The sequence below is a fragment of the Podarcis raffonei genome, chromosome 10, assembly GCF_027172205.1.
Source record: "Podarcis raffonei isolate rPodRaf1 chromosome 10, rPodRaf1.pri, whole genome shotgun sequence".
In the NCBI taxonomy this organism is placed as follows: domain Eukaryota; kingdom Metazoa; phylum Chordata; class Lepidosauria; order Squamata; family Lacertidae; genus Podarcis; species Podarcis raffonei.
Window position 1 is genome coordinate 23111415 of NC_070611.1, and position 18637 is coordinate 23130051.

Here is an 18637-nt window from a genome sequence, read left to right on the forward strand (position 1 = left end):
AGTCACATGATGCACAAGCAGTGTGCAATATCCAGATTCATTACAAACAGCTGTACGCAAACAATTTGGTCACTTCTAAACTTTGAATTGAGCAGTATTTTGTGTTCCCACCTGCCCCCACTATCCCCAGATGTATAGTTCTAACACATTTATTAGCACTGATTGGAAGCACTGATTTCAACAGAACTTAATTCCCCCCTCCCAAAAAAGTATTAAGGGTCTAAAGCATTGACTATGCAACTACTATTATTTCCTTGATCTCTTTTGATTAGTACAGATTATAAACCCAAGTCTTACTCTTTAAAAATGTCTTTGTAACACTACTCTACTAGCCAACGTAGTATAGCATCTTTAATTTAAGGCTGCAGCTCTAAGGACACTTTGCTGATACTATTGAACTCAATGGGGCTTACTTCTGAGTAGAAATGTATAGGCTTGCACTATAAGTTATTAATGGATCACTTTACGTTTACACCAGAGGGATATATCCCTTTAGATGTTGCTGGACTACAACTGCTATAAACCCCAACCATTGAGACCTTAGGGTGGGTAATGGATGAATAAATAAATAAATAAATAATATTGGTCATGCTGGCTGGGGCTGATCAGAGTTGCATTGCAACAACATCTGGAACCCAATGATGAATTCCAGTAGCATGCTTTAATATGTGATGTAAATGACATAGTCTTGGCTAATATTGTCTTTTTGGACCATAAAAACAAGTGTGCACGCACACATTGCAACATGTATTAGAACAAGAAGCCCACCCTCAAAAGAATGGAATAGGGTCCACAAGAGAATGGGATGGAATGCATTCATATATTATTTCTTGCCATGCCATTGCCTGTGTCCCAAGTTTCTTTGCATAAGTATTTCGGGTCATCACTTAAAAAGTAACTTTGATTAAGATAGTTTGGAAATGCAAAAATGATGGCTGCAAGCCACATCTCAGACAACATACTATTCCAAAATAGACCCACAGGATTTATTTATTTTTTTTTGTTATCTGCACTTTTTGATTCAGAGTCCCATGGGCAGGTCACGCTTCCTCAAAATTATAACAGTCAAACTGGCTCCCATTAAGCCTCCCAGTGCAAATACCAAAAATGGGGGTGGGGCGGGGAAAAGGAATAAAGCCCTTCGAAGAAAGGGTGATTTATTTGTTTTCAAACCAATCCACTGCTGGCATTATACCTACCACCAGCGATGGGTGGTGCATCCCACCTGCCTGCTTCCTTACTTACTTGCAACCAGTCCAGGAGTTGGCACCACCCAGCAAACTTCCTCCTCCTTAGCCACAGAATTGCCCTTGTAGAAGTCAGCAACAGGGAGGATGGGGACAAGATTAGACCCAAAGATTTTGAAGGGACTACAAGGTCGACCTTGCAATGCAGGAATCTTTTTGCCCAACTTGGGGCTCGAACCCACAACCCAGAGATTAACAGCCTCATGCTCAACCAACTGATTCTGGCTCCACTTGCTATTGGGCTTGCCCTACCAGGCTCAACTAACCACCACCGCTGGCCACATTCACAGCAGGACAGCCCGCCTACCGCCAGTTACAAGTTCAGGGTGAAGTGAGGAACTTCGGTAGTTAGGCGGGCTGTGAACAGATGCACTATCCACCTGTAGTTAGGCTGAAGAAATCGCTCCCTCCGGGCAAGGCTGCCGGAACAGGCGTGCAGGGAAGCGAGCCTCTCCTTCACCTTGCCTCGAGGACTCTCCGTGAGCTTCCTTATCCAGCGGCTCTGCTCTGAGTCAGATTGCGGGTGGCTCAAAAACTTCTTTGTAAGCAAGCCGCGTTGCAAGCTGCCTCCTCCAGGCACTTCGCTTCTTTCTGCCCCCCTCCGCTTTAAGGAACGAGTCACCCCTGAATCATCCAGGATCTCCTTTCAATCACCTCGCAGCGAGGAAAGGTTTTGGCTTACTCTCAGCTCCTTCCAGTGAGCTCAGCGATTCTTCCCACCCACCCACTCTCTCTCTAGAAAGCGCAGATTCCCTTGCGCTCCAGCCCAACTAGGAATCAAATCACCGCACCAGACCCGAATAGATCTCAGGCCATCCTGAGCGAAGCAACAGGGATCCAAGCAACAGGGATAGCATCGATTTTAAGAAATAGGTGCCTGTTGGAAGCTCTTCCCCCCTAAATCCCATACGCGTGGGGGGCTAAACCATGAATCCCTTGCCAGGAGGAAAATGCAAGTCCCACGGGTGCATACCGGGTCATTCTGGGGAGGAAAACCCCTACCTGCATATCACGTGGCGCTTCTGACCATCTCAAATGCACCCGAGCTGGCTGCCAGAGGAGTCACCGCCTAGGGACCTTTGCCCCCCTCCCCATAAGATATTTGAGGGGCGGGCCCCCCAAAGCTGATAGGCATTGCCATTCAAATAGTGTGCGCGCTCCGCACCATGTGATCGAAAATGTGGGGCGGGGCTCCCCCCCCCCGATTTTTTTAATTCAAGTTGGCACTCCTGCTGGCTTCCTCGGCGAAGAGGCAAAGCACCTTGCACATGCTTAAAAGCCTTCTCATCTCTTTCACTGCACATGCTCTCGGAATGAGCTCTGGCAGCGCGCGCAGGTCTGGGGGGCTGAGCCCTGCCAAGTCCAGGCTGATCTCCAAGAGCAGCGGCAGCCAAAGAAACATTCCAGCTACTCATTTCCTCGACGATTATTATCAAGCAGCCACTCGCCAGCCACCGCTTACTCTGGATCAGCGATCGCTACGAGGAAGTGCAATCGCCTTAAATCGCGCCGCCGTCACAACTCGAATCTGCTGGAATGCCTCCCCGGCTGATCCTATATATACCCTCTTTTACTTACCTGAGAATCAGCCTCGTGATAAAGTTAAACGGGATTTCCTCCCGAGTAAGAGATACGTGGGGCTGAACTGCAAAACGAGGCGCCAAGCAAGCCTCCCCCCTGAAATGTCACATCCTTTGCGGCGGGGAGGAGAGAGGCTGGAAGACCCCTCAATCCGGATCAGGGGTGCCAACTTGAATAAAATATTGAGGGGGGGGGAGGTGAGCCCCGCCCCACATAATCGATCACATGAGCTAGTGCACGCACATCATTGGAATGGCGATGCCTATCAACTTTGGGGGGAGGCGACCCCTCAAATATTTTAGGGGGGGAAGAGACCTCGACCCCTAGGAGTTGGCTCCTAGGATCCAGATTCATGGCGGGGGTGGGGGCAAGGAAAGGCCGTCCGCATCTGCGCCAACCTCTCAGGACTTTCCCAGGCGTCCAGACTGAACCATATCAATAACTCCCTGGTCCGAAATCAATCCCCGATTGGAGCGAGACAGGATCGGACCTGCTGCCCAAAGCGCGCTCAAAACACAACGCTCACGACGGAGCGGGACCTGGTCCTGAAGAAAAGGCGCCCGGGGTCGGGCTGTGCCACGCTCCGAAGCAAGTGTCCCCGCTCCGACGCAGCCGCCGTTCTCCCCCCCCCTTCCCCGCTGCAACCTGCGGGGCTCTCCTGTAGTTTTGGCCGTACCTTGCTCGCGGAAGGCGGGGAGGGCGCAGCTGTTCCGCCGCCGGCGAGTTGCCTCACATCTGGATGCCGCCACCGACGGTCCCACCGGGCGCACCAGGAGCCGCCCCGCCAAGCGTCCCTTTTCCTTTCTCTTCCCTGAGCCACCTGGAGGGAAATGAGAGGGCGGCGAGGCCGCCGGCGCTGCCTCAAAGTCAACCTCTGGCGCTCGCCGACGGGGCTCGCCCGAGCCTCCCTCTCGCTCGCTCGCCCGCTCTGGTGGCGGCTCCCAGCGGCAAATCCGCGCCGCCACTGCCTCTCGCGCCCCTCCCTTCCCGCGCGATACTCCTGACCTGCCGCTGACTCACCAGTGGAGCCGGAGCGGGGCGGGCGCTCGCTGCCACAGAAAGGCAAAGCGCGCCTCGCTGGCTCAGTAGCGACTACGCTACAACGTGTGGCGAGTTCTTTCTCTTGGCGCGCGGAGAGGCCTCGGTAGAGCAGCTCGACGCGCCTCAGGGTCCGTTCCCGCCAATTCCGCCCCGCTCCTTCACCTCAGCCCTCCCAAGCACACCACCCACCCACCCACTGCCAGGCCTCAGGTGGTTTCCTCCCCGAGCCTTTCCTTCTCAAGCCAGGAGAGGAAGGAGGGCTTCGGGAGGAAACGCGGGGCTTCCAGGGCCCGCCGAGGGGAAGGACGAAAGCAGTTTCCCAGGAGCTCCCGTCAACGCGCGGAGAAGCGCTTCAATTGTTAACAAGCCTTTCATTGTCTGGGGCGGGGAGGGGGGCTTGCTGTGTGCATTTCACGTATTAAAGCAATAAGTGACAAAACCCTCGCTGCTCAACAGGGGTGCCAACCTGAAAAACATATTTTGGAGGGGGGCAAGTAAGCCCCACCCTGCATAACTGATCACATGACAGGGAGCACCCGCACCATATGAATGGCAATGCCCATTAACTTTGGGGGCTGCCCTCTCAAATGTTTAATGGGGGAGGAACCACAGCCCCTCGGAGTTGCTCCTATGCTCCTCAGTTCGGAAATAGCATGTGCCTTGGGGTTTAGAGTAGCCACATGAAAGGAAGAAGTCAGAGTTCCTTCTCTTGGAATAGTTGTGCGGAAAGCAAACTGCATCTACTGAAACTCTCAAAGTGAAGGAGCCTTGTCTTTTTTCTTTTCAATGGGGCACACAACTTCGGCTGCATGTGCACATCTGGAGAAGCAGTGGCTGCCTGGAGATCACTGGTTGCCATTAGTCCCTATGCCTTAAAAATGCTACAGGCAGCCGTGGATGGAGTGTGGAAGGATGTGTGGACCCAGAATTGGCCTCCACAGTCACTTACAGACTCACTGTTAAAACCGTGTTTATGGAAGACAATCTTACTCAGCTACAAGTGATGGCCAAAGAAGAAGAAGGTGGGGGAAGTTGCACAGCACCAAAGCCAATCTCCTTCCTGTTAAGCTGTGGGTGAACATATCAGACAACACAGCAATTCTTCAAACATCTCTTGTGTATTCACAGGCCAGAACTGAACTGAACTGAAGGGTTCAGCCAGCCTGCTTATATAGAGCTCCACTACAACGCAACAGTAACCACTTTCTGTAACTATTCAATCACTGAACGTCACTTTCAATCCCTTATTTGCATATGTGGACCTCAGTGAAAACTATCTACAGTATCCCCCTGCTGGCCCAGGGTGAGAACTTCCGTACATAACACTTCCCTCTACTCTCTTCGCATGTAAAACTACGGCTCCTCCCTTCTCCACCCAGTGGCAGACTTTGGGCTTTAAAATTTCAGTGGTGCTCTGTGCAATGGCAATTTCCAGCACCCCCAAGCCTCTCACCCGCCGTTGATTGTCATTGTTGCAGTGCCCGCTGAAGCACCCTTATGGCTCGGCGCCCAGGTCAGACCGCCCTCTCCTAAATCTACTTCTGCTCCACTTGGTCTAACCTCCCCACCAGAAACAAAACCATTGTCACAGCTACTTTTCTTCCAGTATTTATTGAGCTCAAGAGCAACAGGTTGGGAAGCAGCCAGTTATGGAACAATGTGTACCTTGGTAGCACAGTGTGTATATACCAATCATTTCTGAGGTTGACTCTTCCACTTTAGAACTGCTTGCCCCTTTGGATGTCCTGATGCATTAAACTATTTTCTGTCATGGGTTCGCTGCCTGTCCCTGCTAAAGTTCTTGTCTGTCGTCACAAATTCCCTATCTGTAAATGGAATTAACAGCACACAGCACTGCAGATTCATGAAGGGTCTTGTGCCATAGACTCATAGTCCCAACTTTAAGCAACTCCCATTCTTTCAGCCTCAGTTCTCAGGAGGGGAACAGTAGAGTGAATAACTACACCGGCAGAAAATTGTGAAGGAAGCCATGCAATAGCTCAGTGGGTAGAGCATGAGACTTTTAATCTCAGAGCCGTGTGTTCGAGCCCCACATTGGGCAAAAAGATTATTGCCTTGTGGGGGGTTGGACTAGATGACTCAATTCTATGATTCTATGATCTAGGCTAGAATGAGGGGGTGCTATTTTCCTCTTCTGGTGAGAGATGAGAAACCGAGGAATAAGGTTGGAATAATAGGACTGCTACGTGCAGCTAGTCTTGCATTACCAGTTGTGTGTGAATTTGCAATTACCACATTGAGCACTTTCTTCTGAAGAAATGTGCAGAGGATTGTAATGTCAAACTCAGTCCCAAAGCCCCATAAAATATTTGTCCTGCAAAAGAAAAATCATGATATGATCTCAAAAGTTATTAATGTTCTAGATTAATTTTTAATATAGACCCACTGCTTCTGTACGCATTGTCCCTGAAATCCACATTCCACACATAAAACCTGTTTGAGCAAGCACTGGCAGATGTACTGCGAACAAGGAAGTCCCACTGAGTTTCAGTTACCACATTGTAACCATCACAGGTCTTTATATTGACATTAATAGGTTTATATTAATTTGGTATGCTTTACTGTTTCCAAAAGTAAACTGCCTGGCTCAAGGTCTTGTGTGAACAGGGGGACCCCCTCCCCGTACTTTCTGCCTTCCCAAATACATTTGCTCCCAAAATGCAGTTGTTAATAAATAGCCTGGGAACTAGCTTTCGTACATAAAATTTAACCCCCAAATGTGATGATCAGGGAATCCTCTTGGCAGCTTTCATAGCCATTTACAAGTATCTTTAATACAGTGCTCGTGACATGGCAGCCAAAACACACACGGAAACACAGAAAAACACACACAGAGAGCAAGAGAGCTATGAGCAAAAGTGATCTAAAGACTGCAAACACATTTGTATGCAGTGCCAGTGTAGGATCTGTTGTGAAACAATGGATTTGCTGCCTAGTAGGTGTTGCACACTGCTTTCCTCCAGTTCTGCCTATGCTGTGCTTTGCATAATATTTGTTTGAAAATATTGCAAAATGTTATCCCCAAACAAGCCAAACCCAAGTAGTGCTGTTCTTGAAACTTCTCACCACTCAGGGAAATGGGGAAGCAAGACAGTAGATAAGGTTAATCTTTTCTGCTATAGAGGTATTAAATATGAGGCAAGCTGCTGTTACTCATTCTTACACTGACACATAATGCAGTTAGTCATTTGCTATTCCTACAGATTTCTATGGATAAGGATGGTGGGGGATTTGGGGGGGGGCAGGACAGGTTAGAATAGGTGTGGATGGGTGAGGGGAACTTCGGCTGGATTGATATCAGCACCGCTTGAGAAGCGATGCTGCCATCCCCTCATTCTGGCCATCTTCACATTTCTCTCTGTGGAAGTGAAGCCTTCCATATCAGCTTAAATTTAAAAGCCATCCCACGCAATATTGTACCAACCCCTCTCATTTCTTGGCAAGGATGCAATTATCAAATGGCTGTCATTGTAAATCTCAAGGGTTTTGTGTTTTTTTTTTACCACTGGTGCACTTGAGCCAGTATCTCGAGACGAAACGTAGCTCAACAGAGTGTCGCAAGCCGAGCAGCCCACGTGTTTTAATATCTAAGTACTCCGTTTCTCTTGGGAGCCGTATACCCACAAATAGATGGCTATTTGATGATGTTTATGAGGTGATTTAAGTCTGGGCCTCTTGGGAGAGATGTTCACCTTTGACAGTCTCGGCAGAAAGTACACAGATTGAATTTTCTCAGATATCTATTGTATTATCTCAGTAGGATGGTATGGAGGAGGAAGCCAGAGGTTACCCATGCATGTTTAAGTGAAGGATTAGGGCTTTATGTTGTATGAGATCTTTTATCTTGAGCACTGTGACTTTTTAGTAACAATGTTCTCTGTGTCTATTTTAAAAACTGCCCTGGGGTCTTCTGGCAAAGTACAGGTAAAAGAGGAAGTAGCAGCTGCAGCAGCAACGAAGCAGAAGGACATTGGCAACAAAGAAATCTACAAGGTCTCATTAATGCTACAATTCACCCCCCCCCATTTTTTTGGCAACAAAGGATTATTCTCATTTTATATGGGTGCAAGGGGCGGAGTCCAGGTAACCTGCACAGTGTTTATTAGGAACATTGGATACAAATATTACCATAACATGTTTTCCCTCCTATGTTTGTTTTGTGTATTAACAACAGCAAGAGCCATCTAAGGAAAATGTGATTATGGCAAACATTTCCCTCTCTGAAGACAGAAGAACTACTCTTAATTAAGTAATTAAAGGTCAACAGTGGAAAAAGTGTAATTGAGCTTCTTGGATTTAAATTACTCCCACAATCAACTAATCTACATGATCCTGCTTTCAGCTAGGAATTGGTCTGAAAAAATGGTTTGTGTTAATTGTCACTCCAGGAAAGAAGCATCAATACATATACATAAACAATGTTTATTATGAACTAGTAATCCCACTTGTTCTGTTTCCTATTGCCTCTGCTTACTGAGGCAACCTTGGGCTTCTTCCAACCTAAAAGGTTGGGTGTGCCTTTAAAGGGGCAGACATTCAGCTAAGCTCTATTATCCAGACATACTGGGTTTACAATAATGGTGGAAGTATAAGACTTCATGGTGTCAGTGCATGTCTTAGCCTCAAGAAAATTCCCCGTATGGGCTTCTCTGATTGGTAGATTTCCTCCAGATAATTAAAAAAAAAAAACTACCTGTAATTATTGTACAGCCCCCAAGTAAATTGAAATTTATGTGATATCTCAAATTAACTCTCCCTTTGGTCTGAAAACACCCCAACAGATTTATTGTGATGCAGGGCTTTCTTTTCACCTGGAATTCAGTCTAAGGTGAGCACCATTTCCATTATAAGAGAACAAGGGAGGTGTTTGTGGTGAGTTCTGGCACCTCTTTTTCGAGAAAAATAGCACTGAGTGAAAAACAGTGTGGCCCAGACACTCCTTTTATAGGTGTACCACGCATGAGAAAACACTCACCTCATAGTGTAAACCTCAAATCCACCTGTTTCCACCTCCCAGCATTCCAAGCCAACACAACTTTGTTCCTTAATTCTATGGAATCCCTGGGTTGCACAATAACCTTTGAAAGTATCTGCATTGGGGTTTATTATAAGTAAGGGAGAAGTGGAAGGGCTTGTGCAGGCAGGCACAGAACAGATATTTATGAGTGTAGCTGATTTTATTAAGACCCCATCCCCTCCCCCCAAAACCATCTCAAATTTCTAGTTCTAGGAAGAAAATGTCAACATATATGGGAACTATGCAAGGATTAGTACCAGGAAAGTGAGAGATAAAATTGCAATTAAATGTGACAAAAGTGCTGGCGTAGGAGCATTATTAATGTCGCCAACTTTTCATCCTGCCCAAGGAGTATTTGTAAACAACTCTAGATGGAAATGAAATGACAGTGTGAAGTAAACATACTTTGGACGGTCATCAGGGTTTGTTGGTCAGGTTTTATTCTGTTTCATTTTTGATCTTGTACCTTGCAAGGGTTGGTTCATGATTTAAGAAAGCGGGTGGTTGATGCTATTTGTCTGCATTGATGACATTACAATTTTCAGCTCCTCTTTCAAATTCTCAGCTCCTCCTGCAATTATGACATTGCAATTTTCAGCTGCTCCTTGGAAATCCCATCTCAAGCTACATTCCAACAAATCCCGAAAGCCAGGCTAACAAACAAAACACAAACACTGCAAAATTGGCATATGAAATATTTTTTATCTGGACCACAGAATGAGGCAAGTGAAATTAAGCTAGAAAAAAATCAGAGATGGATTTGACTGTAAATTGGTTGATGTCCAAAACAAACAAACAAACAAACAAACAAACAAACAAACAAACACAAGTTTTTAAGGGTTGTGGTAGCTATAACATCTATTTTGTAAAAAAACCCCAAAAAACCACTCAGTGCTGTAACAGCTTCACTCGCTGACTGACGTATGTCAAAAGGCATCTGACAGTCTCAAATGGGCTTCCAGTTCTTAGTCCATCTCACTTAAATACGCTTCTGTTCTGACCGTCATTGCAAGGTTGGGTTGATGATGTCTTCAGTGCAAGTCTGGGTGGGAAGGAAACAGATGGAGAAGATGCATCCTATTATGTTCCATAATAATAATAAAAAACTATTATTTGAGAAAAGAAAAATCCTCAGCAACAGTATGTGAGAGTGTTTGCTTCCCCTACCAAATATTTTTATTGAAAGTTTTCAGCATAAGATACAATAAAAACCAATCTAATCTAAAAAAGAAAGATAAAGAGGAGCGAAAATAAGAGAGAATAAAAAGCAAGAAATAAAAAGGTGAGTGAGAGAAAAAGAAATAGAAAAATAGATATAAAAACTCTCTGTTAGTGTTGTATCATGTCCTTTATCCACATACATAAAAGTAGACCTTTCCAGCTCTCACCTGGGAACTTCTGTTTCTTCCCCCAGCCTCCCACCTTGAGAGATCCTTTCTACCCTGTCTCTGCACAGAGCCCTTCATCACCCTCCTGTCACCTTTCTGTGTATGTCCCCATCAGTCCAGAGTGTTTGCTTAGGTTCTTGCCATAATGGAACAAGGATGAAAGTTTGGCCTTACACCCTTTATATAGCAGGAGGAGCATTCAAATATGTGACCCTCACCACTTGCAGTCTGAAATGGCGCAGTCCAGCATCTGTTGTGTCATGAGCCACTGCGGTTCCTATAGGTGACAATCCAATACACATTTGCTAGAGAGTAAGTCTTACTGAACTCAACAGGACTTGCTTCTCAAAAAGGATTTGTAGGATTGCAGTGCACACAAGTAAGAGGATATTGTTGCACACCACCACAATCTCCAAAAATGGTGCGAGATTCTGAGCTTCAGCCACTTTGCCCAGGATTTGTGTTTCCTTTGGAATGAGGAGCAGCAGAGACTGTGGTGTCTCTATGATATATGGTTTATTTACACGTATACGCAACCTGAGCCTATGGTGGAGAGGTTCACAACATTAACTCCCCCCTTTGCTTCCCCCTTAACGGCAGCCTTGGATTCACACAGAAATCTGTATCACTCTATCTCTCGGGCTTCCCAGTCTGCAGTTTTTGTTCTAGCTTCTAGCTCACACCACCCAACTCTCAACCCTGTTCTTTTGCCTTTCTAACCACCAGCCAGTTGAAGGAAGGGGTTCCACCCGTTTGCTGTCTCACACTGATCCACTTCCTTTGTTCCCATAGTGGTCCATTACCTAGGCTAGCACCTCACCAGGAAACTAGCCTGGCTTATATTGTAACATATGCTGGATCCAGGAGTTAGATGGGTTTCGGCAAACTGCCTACTGCCCGCCCCCCCCCCAGTTCATAACAATATATATCATTGCATGCATGCCAGGCTCTGAGTAGCAAGAGACTTCAGGGGTACCAGCACTTACTTAGGGTTCTGTTTCCTTAGAATGAAGGTCACTGGAGACTGTGGTGTTCTTAAGATATGTTTTTATTTACTCATGCATACAACCTGAGTACAGTGGTACCTCTAGTTGCGGACTTAATCCATTTCAGGGTGCTGTTTGCACCCCGAAAAGTCTGTAACTAGAGTGCCTCTTCTGTGCATGTGCAGGGCGTGATTGCTTCTGCGCATGTGCAAAGTGTGCAGATTGCTTCTGCGCATGTGCAGGCGGCGAACCCAGAAGAAAACACTTCCAGGGTTTGGATTTGGATTTGATATCCCGCTTTATCACTACCTGAAGGAGTCTCAAAGTGGCTAACATTCTCCTTTCCCTTCCTCCCCCACAACAAACACTCTGTGAGGTGAGTGGGGCTGAGAGATTTCAGAGAAGTGTGACTAGCCCAAGGTCACCCAGCAGCTGCATGTGGAGGAGCAGAGACGCGAACCTGGTTCACCAGATTACAAGTCCACCACTCTTAACGCTGAAAGTCCATAACAAGAGCGGAACGTAACACAGTGTATGACTGTATAAGATGGAATGATTCACAGCATTAACACTTCAGCAGATGTTGCATCCTCATTAGGTCTCCAGGAAGGCTGCTCAAGGCCATAGCTTTGGATTCAGCATGGAGCAAGACAAGCCTCTGTGACTCTTTTCTAGCTCCCAGCTTCAGCCCAGACTAAAATAAAAGCTAGCTCCCTGGCATATTGACCCCTAGGATGACATACCATCCAGCCAAGTGGCTTACCCCTTCCCATCAGGTGTCTATACTGACAACACACATGCTTTTACCAGCTCTTTAGACATATAAATAGGGTGCTTACAGGCCATTAACTTAACAAAGAAACTAGTCTCATCTCTTCAACAGTCTCTTCTACCACCAACTACAATCTTACAGATATAAAATAACAGGTTTGGTTGGGACCCACGATCCAACTCAACCACTAAACCTGTAACAGTATTATTGGAATGATTTGTGTTGGTAAAGGGGAAGTGAGGCTTACAAGTTACCTCAGATTCTTCAAATTCCATATTGCTATGGAAAATGACATTTATTCTGATCTTGTTAGGTTTTAACTAAAAACTTTACACATGCAGATATTTGAACTAGGAGGCTTTTAAAAAGGGAATATAAAGCAAAACCAACTCTGCTGGATATCATTAGTGCTTTTGCAATATGTTTATCTTTTTGAGTTTCCTACCATCCCAGAGACATCTAACCTACTTGGAATATAAGTAACTAATATGATCATATGAATCACTTAGGTCAGCATTTATATTCTGCATATTTGCTTAGTTTGGAATGTCTGTTAATAAATATTCACATTCTGTTAGTGCTTCCAAGAAGAAGCACTATTTAGGAGAGTTGTTTTTTTAAGGATAAATACAAATGAGACAGTGTTAAAGCAAATTGCAGTCTCTTTAACTGTACTTGTCCTGATATACTTGGATTTGCAATATTAAAAGTCTCTGTCCTCACCAGCTTGTAGTTAATTAATTATCTTTTAATTTGCTCTATTTTAAAAGCATAAATACTTTATCGTCATTTCTGAATGTACAGGACAGAAGTACATATATCAACCATTAACAATTGTGACCTGCATTTTTCATTTATACATTCAAGTAAATTTAGGCTGCTTTGCAAACATAGCCAATATTTCAAGGAAGTAGGAAAAAAACATTTAAAACCAATGGGTAAACAAAACCTGACAACAGTGAGATGCAGTTCTATCACCACAAAAATAGACATAAAATGCTGCTTCTATAGGGGCCTATGTATTTTAATTCATTTCTAAGTTTGTCTAATAATCTGCTCACCCTCTCCATTAAACTGAATGGGGAAGTGAAAACAGAGATGGAGAGGGGATATTTTTTTTTTGTACAGCACTGTGCTGCTATATAAATATTTTAAAAGTCCATAATAAAATTCCATGTGCACACTGAAGCCCCAAGAAGGAATCTGTAGCTAAGGGCAACTAGCCGTAAGGAATGCCTACGGCCAGATGAATCTGACCACTTTCTGCCAGTGGTTACAAACACCCACATCCCAATCTAGTCACAGACTATCAGCAAACTTCTCTGGGTGTATCCTTAGCTGGTGGAAACGGCACATTTTTCCTCTTGACTCAGTAGCTGAGGCTGGACATAAATTGCTCTTTTAAAACTCCCCACTTATCATCCGTTTGGGAGGAGACGGCAGCACTGGATTCCTTCCCTGCCCCTGCTTACCTTTTCTCTGCCAAACAGTCAATCAGCAGGATTTTGGCTTTTTAAAAGCCCTAGGAGGGAACAGCCCCAGTTACTCTGTGCAGAGTGCTCTGGGCAGGAGCTACAGAGACCTGCAATGTTTTATAATTTAGAGGGGGAAAACATACATCACTTCCAAGTATTGTGTAGTAAACAAAATCTGCCCTTATTCCTTATGGGGGACACAAGAGCCCTTATAGAGTCCTTTGTAGGTTCTCCATCGGAAGAAAAAATAACAGAGGCCAACCAGAGAATATTGAGAAGCAAAGCAGCTAGTAAGCCTGATCTTTATTGAACTGTTGCAACAGGGTGCTCCCCTCACACGCAGGAAAAAGGAGGAGGACCCACAACAAAGGTGCTGCCCTTATATAGACATTTTAAATGGCCTTCCCTGGAGCTCAAGACCACCCCTCCATACATCATGCATACATCACAGAAGGGGTGTAACCCAAGACCCCCCCCCAAACATCATACCTACAGCACAGAAAAGGCGGTCTACAACAGAGATTTGAATGTTGTTTTTCCTGTCTGCCAGGTTATCTGATAATGCTTTATCTGATTGCCTTTCCTGGTAGTCTGGCCATTCCTTTGAGATGGTGATTACCCAATTCCTGAGACAATGGGAAGGTTCCCTCACCCCCTCCCTCCTTGCAGAGAAAACATTTGGTCAGTTTGGGAGTCAAAATGGTTTCAGGACGGTCTTCCTGTGCTGCTCCAGACATGTGGTACGCATTTGGTTGGTACATTTATGAACATTTATTATATATATATATAAGACCTTAAATTTTTATTTCAATTGAAATGTGACATTAGTGGTTCAGAGGGGAGTAAGGATAGGCTGCACAGCTTAACTCAGTCCATTTAAGTCTCACTGGTATAGAATCCAGGGCTGGCCCAACCATGAGGCAAGGTCAGGTGACCTCCTCAGGCAGCAGGATTCATAGGGGCAGCAGGTTCAGCCTCCAAGGAATGCATCACCAATTGTCACCACAAGCTCCTTCGAGGCTGGATCTGCCACCTCTTCAGCAGCCCCCCACAATGCCACCTCTGTAGCAGCCTCTCAGCGAATAGCTCTCCTCTCACCTCTAGGAAGGAAAGAGTGGGGTCTGTCTTGTGGGGTCTGCTGGGCATGGTTCAGCATAGGCCCCTTTCCTCTGCGATGCCTTTTATTCCCAATTCAGCCATTGGGTAAAGTTGATATGATTCCACTTACCTTGTTCCTGATGTAGATATTCTCTCCCCTTTTTGACCTAGTCGTGGTGGGGACACCATTTTGTGGTTCGCCTCGGTTGCCAAAATGTCTCGGGCGGCCCTGAGTCACTCTATTTCATGCAAAGTTCTTGAAAGCGTGCACAAATTTTGGCGCCACATTTTATTATGAAATATGCGCTTCTTAAATGTCACATGGCACCTTTCAATGATTTTCAATGCAGCCATGTTTAAAGTAAGCATTTTGTATACGTATTTATATGTAAAAAATACGTATTTCTGTGTGTACTTCTTGCAAAATTTGGAGACCCGCGTAATCTGACCAGGAGTTGTGTTCCAATCTTCAAGGAAGTTTGGCAGCATCCGATCAGGGCAGTCCACTGTGAAATGCAGGCTGAATAAATTCACCTAGAAAGAGGCAATTCTTTGCCTTGAAAGAGCACCAGTCTGCTCCCCAAACAAGCAGCAAGCCTTTGCGGATCCCCAAGGCAGATTTTTTCCTTATCAGAAATGCACATTTATTTTTCTTTGTTCACAGGTTGCTGCTTTATTTGCAGTTTTGCCACCCCATGAGAAGAAGAGGGGATGTGCCTCAGAGACAGCACGGTTGATTATGTACAGTATGTGCCTTTCTCCAGTTCCATTTTGCATTATAGGCCTAGTCCCTCAAGTTTTTCTCACTTCTGTGGCTGCTGTGGAGACCAGGAACAGGATTTATTTGATTTGAGCTTCAGGCACCATGGAAAGCACACCTGTGACTGCCACTCTGTTTGCTCTTCCTGAGTTAAAAAAAAAGGGGGGGGGGGGAGAACATAAGGTTATCTAATCAGACCTTTAGACTTCCCAAATTCCACAAGTTTTTGTTTTGTTTTAATCATTGCCCTGAGGGGCATGTGCTAGCTAAATCCTATAAAAACCATCAAAGGCCAAATTCCTAAGCCTATCTACTCAGCGATCAATTTCATGTTAATAGTAGGGCTTGCCATTATTTTCTTGAGGACTGGATGTGTGAAAGGCATCAAAATTATTTTGAGATGAGAGTTAAGGTAAACCAACAAACATGAGAGAAGAGACCAATTTTATGCAACAAAACTTTAGGACCCAGCCATTGAAGTACAAGAAAGGAGATTCCAACGAAACATCAGGAAGAACTTTCTGACAGTAAGAGCTGTTCGTCAGTGGAACAGTCTCCCTCAGGATGTTGTGGACACTCATTCCTTGCAGGTTTTTAAGCAGTCAGTCATGGGTGCTTTAGGTTAGATTCCTGCACTGGAGTGGCTGGGGAAACCCAGCCAGATGGGCAGGGTGTAAATAATAAAATTCTTATTCTTATTATTGGATTAGATGATGCTTGGGTCCCTTCCAACTCTATGGTTCTAGGTAACTTAAGTTCAGCATCATATCACTGGAAGCAATAGCACAAGGGTAGGAACCCTTCCTCATGAACAACCTTGGCCCCCTCTAGATGTTCTTTTAAATATGGGTACATGATTATTCGTACTCACAATGGCATCAGGGTGGTTATATGGGATAGGGACATGGGTGGCGCTGTGGTCTAAACCACTGAACCTCTTGGGCTTGCCGATTGGAAGGTCGGCAGTTCGAATCCCTATGACAGGGTGAGCTCCCGTTGCTCTGTTCCAGCTCCTGCCAACCTAGCAGTTCGAAAGCGCGCCAGTGTAAGTAGATAAATAGGTACTGCTGCAGCAGGAAGGTAAATGGTGTTTCCATGTGCTCTGGCTTCCGTTGTGCAATAATCAGTTTAGTCATGCTGGCCACATGACCCGGAAAGCTGTCTGTGAACAAACCACCAGCTCCCTCGGCCTGAAAGTGAGATGAGCACCACACCCAATAGTCGCCTTTGACTGGTCTTAACCTTCCAGGGGTCATTTACCTTTTACCTTGCCTTTTACCATAGATAGGCTGTGTGGGTCCGAGGGAGTTTGGAGGGAGTTTCCTCTAGGATGTTGGTTGTATTTCTAACCCTGCTTATGTACAAGCTTTGCCCCTAAAAGACAAAAATCCTTCCGTTTCTTTCTTCTCGAGATCTATATTCTGTTGTGTTCAGTTTGTTCAGAAAAGTGTTATCAGGATTTCCTTTCTCTCTAGACTCCATTGGCATTATTTAAGAACTAACACAGGGCACCCAAGAAACATTTTAATGTGTGGGTTGGTTCATAGGGGGAAAGGTGATTCTTAACCTTTCCCAAGTCCAGACCGTGTGACCTTGGAAGGTCAAAACCACCGCTTTCCATTGGATCTGGAGACTGAATGGAAGTCTGTGATGATGTTATAAAGCTTGCATTATACACTCCTTATGTCCTGCCTTGGTTGGCATCCTGGTAGCTGCATTTTAAACAAATTAGGTTTCCAAGCACTTTTCAAAGGCAGCTCCACCATACAATAACCAGAAGCCAAGGCCTTCCACCATTTCCTCCATCAAAATAAACAGTGGCAGCCAATCCTATGCACAGTTACACAGACGTGAGTTCCACTTTAATTTTCTCCCTAGCTCCTCTTGAATGCAAAGCAGTCTGTCCGGAGCCTTATGCCAAAACCTATCCAATTAGTGCCCCTCTTGAGGATCATTAGGGCAAGAGGAAGAGCAGTGTTTACAAGGCATTCCCACTTTGATGTATTGTTGAGGCTGCAGTATTGTGTTTGTTTTGCTGTTTACACAGCTTGGCAGCACAAACATATTGATCAGCCTAAGAATAGTCATTTGTTCCATTCCAAGATTTTGGTGGAACATCCCTTGTGGATCAGTTGTGTTGGTGGGGTTTTGTGGATTGCTTACCCTTCAACATTTCTCTAATGGAAATAGGGATGCCCTATTCCATAATAATAACAAAAACTATTATTATTTTATTATTATTTATACCCCACCCATCTGACTGGGTCGCAACAGCCACTCTGGGTGGCTTCCAACACATAGAAAAACATAATAAAACAGTAAACATTAAAAAACTTCCCTATACAGGGCTATGTTCAAATGTCCTAAAGCAGGCATGTCCGAAGTCCGTTTCAGGGGCCTAATCTGGCCCACTGATCAGCTGATCAGTTTAATCCGGCCCCTGTGGCAGTCTATCTCCTGGGGTAAAATCCTAAAAAAAAGCTCAACAACTTCAATCCTAAAAAAAGGATTGTTCACTTCATTAAATCTGGCCCTCTTTGAAAAAAGCTTGGGCACCCCTGTAGTATCTTGTCTCGGGAGTCGCATGACTCCATACCTTCCAATGTTTTCCCGATGAAAATAGGGGTGTCCTATGGAAAATCAAGACATCCTGAGATCAGGAACGGCTTTTGTAAATCCAGGACTGTCACCGGAAAATAGGGACACCTGGAAGGTCTGGGATTGGTAGTACTACCCTAAAGAATCACAAGGCCAGGAGGAATCCGTAGTTGGGCCCACAACACAATTCAGTTATTGTGAAGAGGTTGGATTCAGTTTTAAGTGTTTTTGGGGACTGAACAAAAGGGTTTAACTTCAATGGTGGCATCTGAGACTAACCGGTCTTCTGCATTGTGTGTGTGTAGGTGAGAGAGGGGATAAAAGGAGGAGGAGGAGGCTGTTGTTATCCTGAATTTGGACTCAGACTGAAACATAAAGCTATGAGGCTTTTCCTCTCTTTTTGCTTAAGTTGACTAAACCATCCTTGTATTGCATGCTAATTTCTTGTGGTGTGGTATAGTGTAGTGTGGTATAGTGGTTAAGAGCGGTAGTCTCGTAATCTGGGGAACTGGGTTTGCGTCTCCACTCCTCCACATGCAGCTGCTGGGTGACCTTGGGCCAGTCACACTTCTCTGAAGTCTCTCAGCCCCACTCACCTCACAGTGTTTGCTGTAGGGGAGGAAGGGAAAGGAGAATGTTAGCCGCTTTGAGAC

General features: G+C 45.3%; 1 protein-coding gene across 1 annotated transcript in view; it reads right to left on the minus strand.

Annotated features, from left to right (window-relative positions):
* MET (MET proto-oncogene, receptor tyrosine kinase) overlaps positions 1 to 3834 on the minus strand; it is a 97191-nt gene extending 93357 nt beyond the window's left edge. The window contains exon 1 of the mRNA XM_053405906.1: positions 3505 to 3834. The gene's annotated coding sequence lies outside the window, so the exon portion shown is untranslated. The remainder of the gene's footprint in view (positions 1 to 3504) is intronic.
* Positions 3835 to 18637: the final 14803 nt, after the last annotated feature.